Below are 11448 nucleotides of genomic sequence, written 5' to 3'. Positions count from 1 at the left end.
CATCTCCAACAGCCACAATAGCCAAACCATTATAAATAACCTGGCTTTCTCAGATGGGAGACATGGGCCCCAGCTGTTACCTGCTGTCAGCTTACACATTCTTCTGGGATTCTCGGCAGTTAGAAGGCAGCAGTCCATCTTCCAGGGGGCCCAGTCCCAGCTGGACAGAAGGTCCTAAGAGCTCTCTCTGGGCCAATATACCATGTTCCTTGGGGCTACATCTTACTCATCACTTGGGTTAGCAGGTAACTATTCTTCATGTTCCTTGTAGAGAAGAGAAGACAGAACATGCCCAAAGTCACATGTTGTTGAGCTAGGACTTGATCTTTTGATTCTAAAGCCTAAACCCTTCTTCACCACTGGGAGCATACACTGTGTGAGTTCTTAGGGTTCAGGACTGATTTTGCTTGGGAACCCCCAGCAAGGAGCACAGAGTCTGGCCCTTGGAAGAGCCAATGGATCAGGACATCAATTTCCTAAAGCCAACTGTGGCCTCCCTGATCCCTGAAGTCTGGACCAGAAGTCCCTATGGCCCCAAGTTCCCTTGTTCTCTGACATGAACCTGCATGTCAGAAATGCATCTTTCTTGAGATTCCTTCAAATCTGTTTATAGTTTTATGACAAGGTCTTTCTATGTAGCCCAGGACAAGCTAGGATTTACTATGTAGACTTGGCTAGCCTCAAACTCTCAGAAGGCTCCCTTGGGCCCTTGAATACTATTTGCTATTCTAAATATTTAAACACAAAGAATGGAAGGGGTCATTCATTTGCCTTTTCGTTCTGGGTTCATATGTATTTGCAAAGCACAGAGGTGAACTTGTGAGAAATGGCAGTAACCAGACATAGCCTTGCTCTCTGGAGTTCCGGTTTACCCTAGGTGACCCCCAACCATGAAGCCACATTCCAAAGTAACTGTAGACTACGATAAAGTGGTCCTTCCATGTAGCCAAGTGGATCCCAGGTATTCAGCACTGAAGGACTTGTCTTGACACTGTGTCCCTCTTACCTGACCTCTCACCTGAGAAGGAATTTATTCTTTGCTCTGAGAAGAGAGGTTTGGCTGTGGGGAGTACAGTGTGCTCATTTATTTGTTTGGCTTTGCTAATTTAATCTCTTTAACAAATAAAAATGCAATATGTTTGTCCAAATGCTGACAGGCTCTTCCTGAGTTGCTATTCTTATACTTTCCAGATTTAGAATCCAGCATTACTGCTAGTGACCCATTGCCCCGGTAGCAGAGGATAAGAAATGATGATGGTGGAAATGTTAGCTCCCCTGCTCGAGGCTCCTTCTCCACATTTAAAAAATGAGAGAGCTGAGTGTGCTGGTAATGACAACTTTCTCATCCACTGTCTCATGCTATCCTGGGCTGAAGGCAATTTGAGCCCTGCTTTCTTTCTTTTGCTTTGTCATTGCTGAAACTGGGTGCCTTAGTCACTCTTCTATTGCAGTGAAGAGACACCATGACCAAGGCAACTCTTAGGAAAGAAACCATTTAATTTTAATTTGGGCACTTGCTTGCAGTTTCAGAGAGTTAGTCCATTATTATCGTGTGGAGCATGGTGCTTCCCATGTTGCTGGGGCAGTAGTTGAGAGCTACATCCTGTTCCACAGGCAGAGAGGAAGCCTGGGCCTGGTGTGGAGCCCACCTTCCCAGTGACACACTTCCTCCAACAAGGCCACACCTCCTGATCCTTCTAATCTTTTCAAACATTTCCATTCCCTGGTGACTAAGCATTTAAATATGAGCCTATGGAAGCTATTCTTATTCAAACCACCATACAGGGTCTCACTATGAAGTCTGGGTTGTCCTGAAACTCATAGAGATTCTGCCTACCTCTGCCTCCTAAGTGCTGGAGTTAAAGATATACACCATCCAGCAAGCCCCCTTTTTGTTTTCTTTTAACTTTCTATTTATTCCTCGTGAGATTCACATTATGTACCCCAGACCAACTCTTTTCCTCATCCCCTTATATTCACACTTCACCCTTGCAACCTTCCCTCCAAATATAACATACACACACACACACACACACACACACACACATACGCACACACACATGCACACACACACACACACACACACACACACACACGCGCGCGCGCGCGCGCGCACACACATGCACACACATGCACACACACACACACACACAAAACAAAGCATAAAAAGCATCTGTAGGACATCACAGTGTGTCCCACAGTATACCCCTCTGTCCACACATCTTCAGTTCCAAATGTTCACTGCAATGAGTCATTGGTCTGATTCGAAATCTCTGGCTTTTGTGACGCCATCAATATTGGATCCTCATGGGGTCTCCTCTCTGTCATTCCATGGCTGCTCTGTGTCATGAAGACCCTGCAGCTTTGGATCAGGAGGACTGGCCCTCTCATGGATGATATAGATTTTAGGGTGGGCCAACTCAGAGCCCTGTAGCTGAGTTGGTCAGCTTGCTGGCTCTTCCTGATCTGCACCACCAGGGCAAGTTCTGCAGCTATGCCACCCAATGACAAGAAGCTGGGTCAACTCTCCTACTCTCATGCCCTCTGGCCAGCTCGCCGCACCTACAACTACAGAGCCAATTCCACTGTGCTGCCCAATCAACAAGGTGCAGGCCTTGCTCTCCCAAGTGCTTCAGCTTGTGAGGGCTAGGTTGGTTCTTGTGCTCTCACACCCTCAGGGCTGGTTCACCCATGCCTTCACCATCAGGGTCACTTCTACTATGTTCTCCAGGCAAGCTGCAGAGCCAGCTCTCTCAAGGGCTACAGCCAGTTAGTGAGGGGGTATGGCTAGCTCTCCAGACTAGGGCAGGTGGAGAGGTGCAGGGGAGAGGGCATCACCCCCGCACCCACAACACTTCATGGGCCAGCTCTCCTGTGCTCTTGCTTTCGCCCTTGGGGCTGGCTCACCTACACTCGCTCCTCCTGGGCCAGCTCTACTGTGCTGCCCAGGCAAAGTGCATGGCCCTCTTTCTCAAGTGCTACAGCCTGCAAGGGACAGGGCCAGATCGCCTGCTCTCATGACCTAGGGCCATCTCTCCCAATTGCCACAGGTGGTGGAAGCCTTATTTTCTTGGGTGCAGAGGGGGATTAAAGCAAAAGAGGGAGAAGAGCCCCAGCCCCCAAGGGAAGGAGGGAAGAAGAAGGATTTTAATCAGGCTGTCTGCCATAGCTTGGGGCTCTTTCTGCCTCACTAGGATGTCTCAATTTAAGTAATATGTAAAAGCCTTAGAACAATTCTCTGAAAAGTTCCCTCAGAGTGTATTCAGGGATCTTAAAGATCTTAGACCCAAATGCGAGTATCTGCTCAGTATAGCATGGTTGGTACCCATTGGTATGCATGATTTTACACGGTTTTGTATCCATTAAAAAATGAAAAGAACACCCAGCTAGAGGGGTAGCACTGTGGTTTGTTGTCCAACCATGCCACTTGGACTCCAGCATCCAGGTAACAAGCCTGGCATGGTCTTGCCTGTCTGTGAGGAGCAGAGACAGAACAACCAGTGGGGCTTACGGCTGTAAACCTATGGGGGCAGGGCATAGTCCCAGGTTCAGGGAGAAGATGGAGAGCAATAACCTCTCTGGGTTCTGCACACATTAGCAGTGATGCATACACACATACACATACATTACACATACACATACATTACACACACACACACACAAGCACACACACAGAGGAACTTGCTCTATTTGATTAACATCAAAATCTCACTTTACTGGGATTACAGAACCTGGTGCCAATATGACTGTAAATATAAACACCAGCATGGCTTCCATGTCTCGTGACCAAGGGATGGCACGTATAAAGTAGACTGTTAAAATGATCCAAAGATATAAGACCCAATTGCTTTCGGTATTACTGAAGGAAATTTAGAATTTGAAGACTTGAGGAGCTTGAGGGAAGCTCCCCCTTCCCATTCCCACATTCTGTCTTGCAGCTTCACATTGCCCCAAAGCCCCTCCCCAATCTAACAGTTTTCGAGTTTCCCTGGTAACCATGGCTGGTAGAAATGACAATTAAGCTGTTCAGCTGCCTGGTTCTTTGAGTTCCCTCATTATGGCTGCATGCCAGGGTCAAGAAGGCCTGGATTTACCCATCTCTAGTGACATACTGAAAGAGAAAGAAACTCCAGAGGTCAGGGATGAGTCTAGAAATACAGAGTACAAAAGGCTGAACCTGGATGGGCATCGGGTGTCCTGCACACTCATCCATTCGTCATCGTCTGATGCCTATTGTATTCCAGCTACTAAACTCAGAAGAGAGAAGATGGGAGGGGGGATAATTAGCAAGGTTTACCATGGATCCCCAGTGTTCCCTATGATGTGACAAATGCACACATATAAAATCTCTGGTAACAATGATTCCTGCTGAGAGGCTGGGCGATGACGTGGGAGGCACAGAGGTTATCCTCTGCACCCATCTATGCATAGGTATTGTCCATTCCACACACAAGCTTCCCCATTTTAAACAACTTTCCTCACTACCAGGAAGCATCCCTGGTCTCTCTGAGTAGGCTGACCACCCAGAGGTAAAGACAACAGGTTGATGTGGGGACAGTAAACCTGTTGACCACAGGATCTATAACACTGTCCAAGGGGCTGCTGCCCCCAGAGCCTATCTTATACCCAGCTGGTTCCGTCCCCATATGACATGTGCTGTGCCCACAATGAACTACTTCGGAGGTGACAGAGGTACTCTCCCCACAAACACCTGTTTGTGAGGTTTAGCATGTGGTCACATAGGAGTGGAAGTGACCAGGCTCCTGTGTCCTTTTCTTTTTCCAGACCAATATTTTCCTTGGAGCCACCTAACACTACCTCAATCGTACTACCACCAATGGGGTCAAGCAGTGTGAGCACGGGGGCGGGGGGGGGCATTGTACCAAGGTCACGAGCACACCCTTCTTCCTATTTTGCTTTCCAGAGAGGTCACCAATGGCTCTCCAAACAGCCCTGTGTCTCCTGGACTAAAGTTCAAAAGTTAGCCCATGGACTGATCCGGATCAGTCAAGATGAGGATGTGGCATTGGATGGTTCTCAGGCTTTGTGTGAACCCTGCTTCTGTAAAAGTGTTAGTGTTCCCTTGGCCTACACCTTACAGCCTCTTAGCATCCTAGGGAGCTGGGTGCTGTTCCCATATCTGGCTCATTAATCATGAAGCTGAAGCCCAGAGGAAAACTGCAGCGGGCCAGACAGCCTTGGCCCCTCAACCCGCAGGGTTCTGGTCAGGTCAGCAAGACATCGGTGAAGAAGAAATGACAGATGGACTCGACACAAGGAAGTGCAGGATCTGGATGTAATTCTCAAATATGGCATCAGGTTTTTATAAGTCAATACAAAGGAGAGAGAGGGCAGCTCACCGGTCAAGGTCCCTTGAGGTAAGTGGGTGCACAATGGGTCTATAGAAAAGTATATACATGTATATTGGCAGGAACCAGAGGTTGCTACTGAAAAAAGTCAGTTTTAACTAAGGTCATCTTAATCTTAGAAGTCAGGTGCAAATAATTTCCATTCAGTCTATTGTATAGGCCACAACTGCTGGTCCTTAGTAAACGCCCAACTATGCTAATTTTCTGGGCGAGCAGAGATATGCCCCAGGGGTGCCATTCTTGCCAACTTTACCTAGAACAAAACAATAATATAGTACCTGGGAGTGATTCAACTGCAATTCTAAGGTGGTGTAGTTAACCTTGCCCTTGGATTATCAACTACCATTCTGTAAGCTTCAATGCCCTACCACCTTCATTATCTCTCTAACAAAGCCGATGCAATTAGTTTGAGAGTGTAACACTCCCTAGGAAATTCCAAGCCTGGGTTCCACTAAGATGTTGAAACATTGATGGTCAGTCAGAAAGCAACGTCCAATTTTTGTTTAGCTCTTAGTAAATCATATCTTGGGGGGCACTTAGCACACAAGACCCTCCATCAACTATCACAAGGACATATCTGGGCCACCTCTGAGTTAGGGAATGTCGAAAGGTCACAGGAGACTGGCTTCTTTGAAGCTTTTCGCCTCATAAACTGCTGCCACACAGAGTCACCCCAAGGTCACGTGCCTATAAGTCACTCAGCTCCACTCTTTAAAATATGCCATGCAGCCTCAGCTGTGAGGGTCACAATGTTAGATTCTGAGTAGGTGTCCCACTCATGAAGACACAGAGATCGATGCAATTAGCATGAGGTTTTTAATAATCCAGTATACTGGGGTTGTCTAGCATTCAGAGAGAGGCGACCATGAGGGATGAAGGCGACCACAAGGGACGAAGGCTCATACTCTTTATACCTTTTTAGAACAGAGTTTTACAACTTACAATGTGGGTTGGTTATCTTTCCCATTCCTCTTTTGTTTCCATTGACTTTTGTCCTCCAGGAGAGGAGGAGATACCTGTTGCGTATAGGAGGAGTTGGGGGAGATCCACCCCCTCCTGGGGACGTTTGCTGGAACTGGGCATCTCTTGGGGATGGGTGTTTGCTTAGTAAACTTTTCTGAAGCTCTCTGTCTTTAGGATTAATGGATATTCTTGGCTTCCTCAGTATTTTTATGAGGTGTCCCTTTAGGCTTAATGGACATTTCTGGCTCCTTGGTATTTTTATGAGGTGTCCCTGTTTGCTCAATTCTTACATTTCTCCCTCTTTCTTGGAAATATCTCAATCTTGAGATTATGTGCTACACTGCTGTAACTTGGCTCACTTCTTGATATCGTTGTCTCAACATCATAATCCATACAGTACTGACACGCTCTCTAATGAAGGCAAGTAAGTGATTTAAAATGCAGGGGCCAAAGGTAAGTAATAATAGGAGTATAATTAGCAGCCCCATAAGCGTAGAGACTAAAGTTGTGAACCAAGGGGAGGAATTAAACCAGGCTTCAAACCAGTTCTTGCCTTAAGCTCTTTTTCTTTGTTCTAAACCCTCTCTAATCTTAGCTAAATTGTCTTTGACTCTTCCTGAATGATCTATATAAAAACAGCACTCCTCTTTCAGTGCAGCACACAGACCTCCTTCTTTAAGGAATAGCAGGACTAATCCTCTCCTATTCTGAAGGCCCACCTCTGAGAGGGAGATCAGGGATTCTTGGAGGTCAGTCAGGGTCTTTTCTATTTCCTCTATATCTGAATCAATGGCAGCTCTCAGCTCTCCATATGCCTTATGTTGTAAGGCATTAGCAGCTGATCTCATAGCTGCCCCTGCAGCTCCTAAGCCCAACCCCAAAATGACTGCCAGGGTAATCCCCAATTCTCTTTTGTGTCTCACTAAGTTTCCAGCCTCAGGATCCCAGTAATTCAGCACATCTTCATAGGGGTGGTACAGCAATCTAGACACTATCTGGACCAAAACACAGAAGTCATGGTTCTCATTTAGAATCTCTAAACTTATGCAGGTTGTAATCCCTGAAGCACAGGCCCACCAGCTGTCTAAGGGCAGGAGAAGGTACCTGGTTGGATTCTTTATCATAGGGTGTAAACTATTACACTGATGTTGATGGGTTTGTGGGACCTGACCCACACAGAGGCCTTTTCCAGTCACAGCTGACAGGGTCAGGCAGACTTGTTGATGGTTCCATCTGCAATGGGAGGCTTCTAAAGAAATGGTAGGAGTACCAACACGTGCAATACCTTCATAGTAAGGGGGTGCCACATCATAACATAGCCAACACTTTCTAGTCATCTCAGGGTTCATAGCATGGAGTACTCTGAAGGCACTAGTTAGCATATTAAGGAGAGGGTTAACACCCAGATCAGATTCTGGAGCTGGGCGGGTAGGGCATCTAGAGAGAGTGTGGTGGTCCCTAACACAGCAGTCTCCTGTGACCTTTCGACATTCCCTAACTCAGAGGTGGCCCAGATATGTCCTTGTGATAGTTGATGGAGGGTCTCGTGTGCTAGGTGCCCCATAAGATATGATTTACTAAGAGCTAAACAAAAATTGGACTTTGCTTTCTGACTGACCATCAATGTTCCAACATCTTAGTGGAACCCAGGTTTGGAATTTCGTAGGGAATGTTACACATTCAGACTAATTGCCTCCAGCATTGTTAGGGAGACCACCTGGTCTTCAGTGGTGTACCGGAACTTAAGTTCAGGCGATTTGGACTCTCTGACCACCATCACTTTGGTCACTCTAGAGGCTGCCGCCTTAGCTTCTTGATCTGTCAAATTATTCCCTCTAACTATAAAGGAATCACCCTTTTGGTGGCCCAGACAGTGAATAATACTTACTTTTGCTGGCTTGTATAAGACTTCTAGAAGTACCTTGTTCTTGATTTCTTTTCCTCCTGAGGTCAGTAATCCCTGCTGCCGGTAGATGGTATCATAGACATGGGCCGTATCGAAGGCAAATCTGCTATCCGTGTAAATGTAGATCTTTTTGCCTTCTCTTAGCTCAAGAGCTTTTGTGAGGGCAATGAGCTCGGCTTTCTGAGCAGAGGTTCCCTCTGGCAGAGTTTGTGCCCATACAACCTATCGTCCATCCACCACAGCCGCACCTGCTCTCCTCTGCCCCTTTTCTAAGTAACTGCTCCCATCCGTGAACCAAGTCTTCTCTGCATCTGCCAAGGGCCAGTTAGACAGGTCTTTGTGCCAGGCGTGTGCTTCAGTGAGCACTTGCTGACAGTCATGGATGGGAGGTTCAAGAAGAGATCTGGGGTCTAGGAGAAGGGTGGCTGGATTTAGGCCCTTGGGGGGTGCAAACGTGATCCTGTCAGAATTGAGTACCAAAGTCTGATAATGAGTCATACGGGCGTTAGAGTCATCGATGGGGGAAAGGGGGGCTGGCGGACTCTAGGGTTTGTGGAGCAGATATTACCAGATCTTGTCCCAGAGTCAATTTATCAGCATCTTTAACCAACACTGCAACTGCGGCCATGATCCTCAGACAGGCAGGCCACCCGGAGGCCACAGGGTCCAACCTTTTTTTTAGAGGTATGCCACCAGTCTCTTCCATTGTCCCAGTTTTTAGGTCAGGACCCCTTTTGCTATGCCCTCGTTCTTTGCCACATACAGATGGAACGGTTTAGTCACATCAGGGAGGCCCAGGGCAGGGGCTGACATGAGGGTCGTTTTGGTGGCATCAAAAGCCTCCTGCTCTTTTTCCCCCACACACAAACGGCTGCTTATTCTTGGTGAGACAATAGAGAGGGGCCGCCATCTCTGCGAACCCACATATCCACAGGCGACAGAAGCCTGCCGTGCCCAGGAACTCTCTAGCCTGTTTCTGACTCGTGGGTGGTGGGATGTAAAACACAGTTTCTTTTCTGGCATCTGATAGCCATCTCTTCCCTTCCCTGAGCAAATACCCCAGGTAACTGACCTTTTGACGGCATTTCTGGGCTTTCTTGGCTGAGGCACCTAACTCTCCCAATTCCATAAGTAGATGGTTGGTCCCTTCCAAACACAATTCTTTGCTGGACACAGCTAAAAGAAGATCATCTACATATTGCAAAAGAGTTATCTAGGGACTGGATGTTAGGAACGCAGCTAAGTCTTGATGTAGGGCATCATCGAAAATAGTGGGGGAGTTCTTGAAACTCTGAGGCAAGCAGGTCCATGTGAGCTGACCCGTTATACCCGACTCAGGGTCTTTCCATTCAAAGGCAAAGTACTCTTGGCTCTTAGGGGCCAGTGACAGGCAGAAGAAGGCATCTTTGAGGTCCAGTACAGTATACCAGGTCCTAGAGGGAGGCAAGGAACTCAAAAGGTTATACGGATTAGGAACCGTAGGGTGGAGGTTGGACACCTGTTTGTTTACTTACCTGAGGTCCTGGACAAGTCGATAGTCATTGGACCCTGGCTTTCGTACTTGGAGGAGGGGAGTATTCCATGCGGACTGGCACCTCTCCAAGATCCCCAGTTGGAGGAGGCATAGGATGTGGAGCCAAATCCCATCTCGGGCTTCTTTGGCCATAGGATACTGGGGAACAGTTGCTGGGCTAGCCTGGGCCTTTAGCTCCACATAGACCAGAAGTTGGTTCTTAGCTTTCCCCATTCCTGCTGTCTCAGCCCAAGCCAGTGGGAAGTTCTGTAACACTAATCTACATCTTAAGGTCTGCAATCCTTATTCTCAAAGAGTTGGTACTCATCTTCTAGTTTCATAGTCAGCACTTGGATGGGTTCTCCCTGCCAGCCCCTGACCTGGGGTCCTTCAGGGAGGAAATGGGTCTGTCCTCCCATCTTAATGAGAAGGTCTCTCCCTAACAAGGGGCAAGGGCATTCTGGGATGACAATAAACGAGTGGGATACCTGGCCCACACCTAGGTTCACTGTTCTTCGGGTAGTCCATGAGTATTGTTTGTTTCCAGTGGCCCCCTGGACCCAGAACTTCTTTTTGGAAATCAGCCCATCTAATTGTAGGAGGATAGAATATTCTGTCCCTGTGTCCACCAGAAACTGAGTGGGTTTCCCCTCCACAGTAAGGGTTACCCTGGGTTCGGGGAGGAGATCTGAACCCCGTCCCCTCTATTTGCTGTCACTGTTCTCTTGAATGGCCAGCACTTTAGGCCCCACTGGCTTCCTGTCTGAAACATAGGGCCCCTTTTTCTTCTTTTTGGGGCAATTTCTCAACCAATGCCCCTTTTCTTTACAGTAAGCACATTGATCCTTGGCCAGGGGTTCTCTTCAGTTTCCAGGTACTATCTAACCAGGTTATCTAGTTTCTCTAACTACTGTGGCCAAGATTTTGTGAAGAATCCTTTCCTGTCTCTTTTCTCTTTTTAATTCTCTAGCTTCCTGTTCGTTCTGTCTCCTACCTTCTTTTTCTTCTTCTGTTTCTTGGTTATAAAATACTTTCTCAGCCACCTGCACTAGCTCTCTCAAAGACTTATCCTGTAATCCATCTAGTTTCTGCACTTTCTTCCTGGTATCTTGGCTTGACTGATCGATAAAAACAACTGTAACAGTGACCTTATGTTCTTCACTGCTGGGACCATAAGGAGTGAACTGGTGGAAAGCCTCTGTGAGCCTCTCTAAGAAAGCTGAGGGAGACTCATTCGGACCCTGGATCACCTCTCTTACCTTAGCCAAATTAGTGGGTACCCCCTTGAGACAGGCCAAAACAGCCTGGCAGAAAACTTTCAAGTGCTCTCTGCCTCCAGGAATGTTGAAGTCCCAGTCTGGTCTAGTCCGCGGAAAACCCACATCAATATCAAGCGGTAGGAGAGAGGGTCGCCTGTCCACCCCAGGGACATTTTTTCTGGCCTCGAGGAGGATACGCTCCTCCGTAATGAAAAGAACCTGTAACAGTTGTCGGCAATCATCCCAGGTGGGCTGATGGGAAAAGAGAAATTCAATGAGGTTAGTCAGGCTCTGAGGATTTTCAGAGAAGGATGGGTTGTGGGTCTTCCAGTTATACAAATCAGCCACTGAGAATGGCCAGTACTGCAGGGGCTGGTGGCCCTGCTCAGGAGGGCCATAGGCCCAGAGGGGCAAAATGTTAGTCTGGTCGGGGACCAT

General features: G+C 47.5%; 1 pseudogene; it reads right to left on the bottom strand.

Annotated features, from left to right (window-relative positions):
• Window positions 1-9451: 9451 nt before the first annotated feature.
• On the bottom strand, window positions 9452-11448 carry LOC116087477 (annotated as a pseudogene).

This window comes from Mastomys coucha, unplaced genomic scaffold, assembly GCF_008632895.1.
Source record: "Mastomys coucha isolate ucsf_1 unplaced genomic scaffold, UCSF_Mcou_1 pScaffold13, whole genome shotgun sequence".
NCBI lineage: Eukaryota > Metazoa > Chordata > Mammalia > Rodentia > Muridae > Mastomys > Mastomys coucha.
Note: the sequence above shows the minus strand (reverse complement) of the source record. Positions and strands in the feature narration are given on the sequence as shown.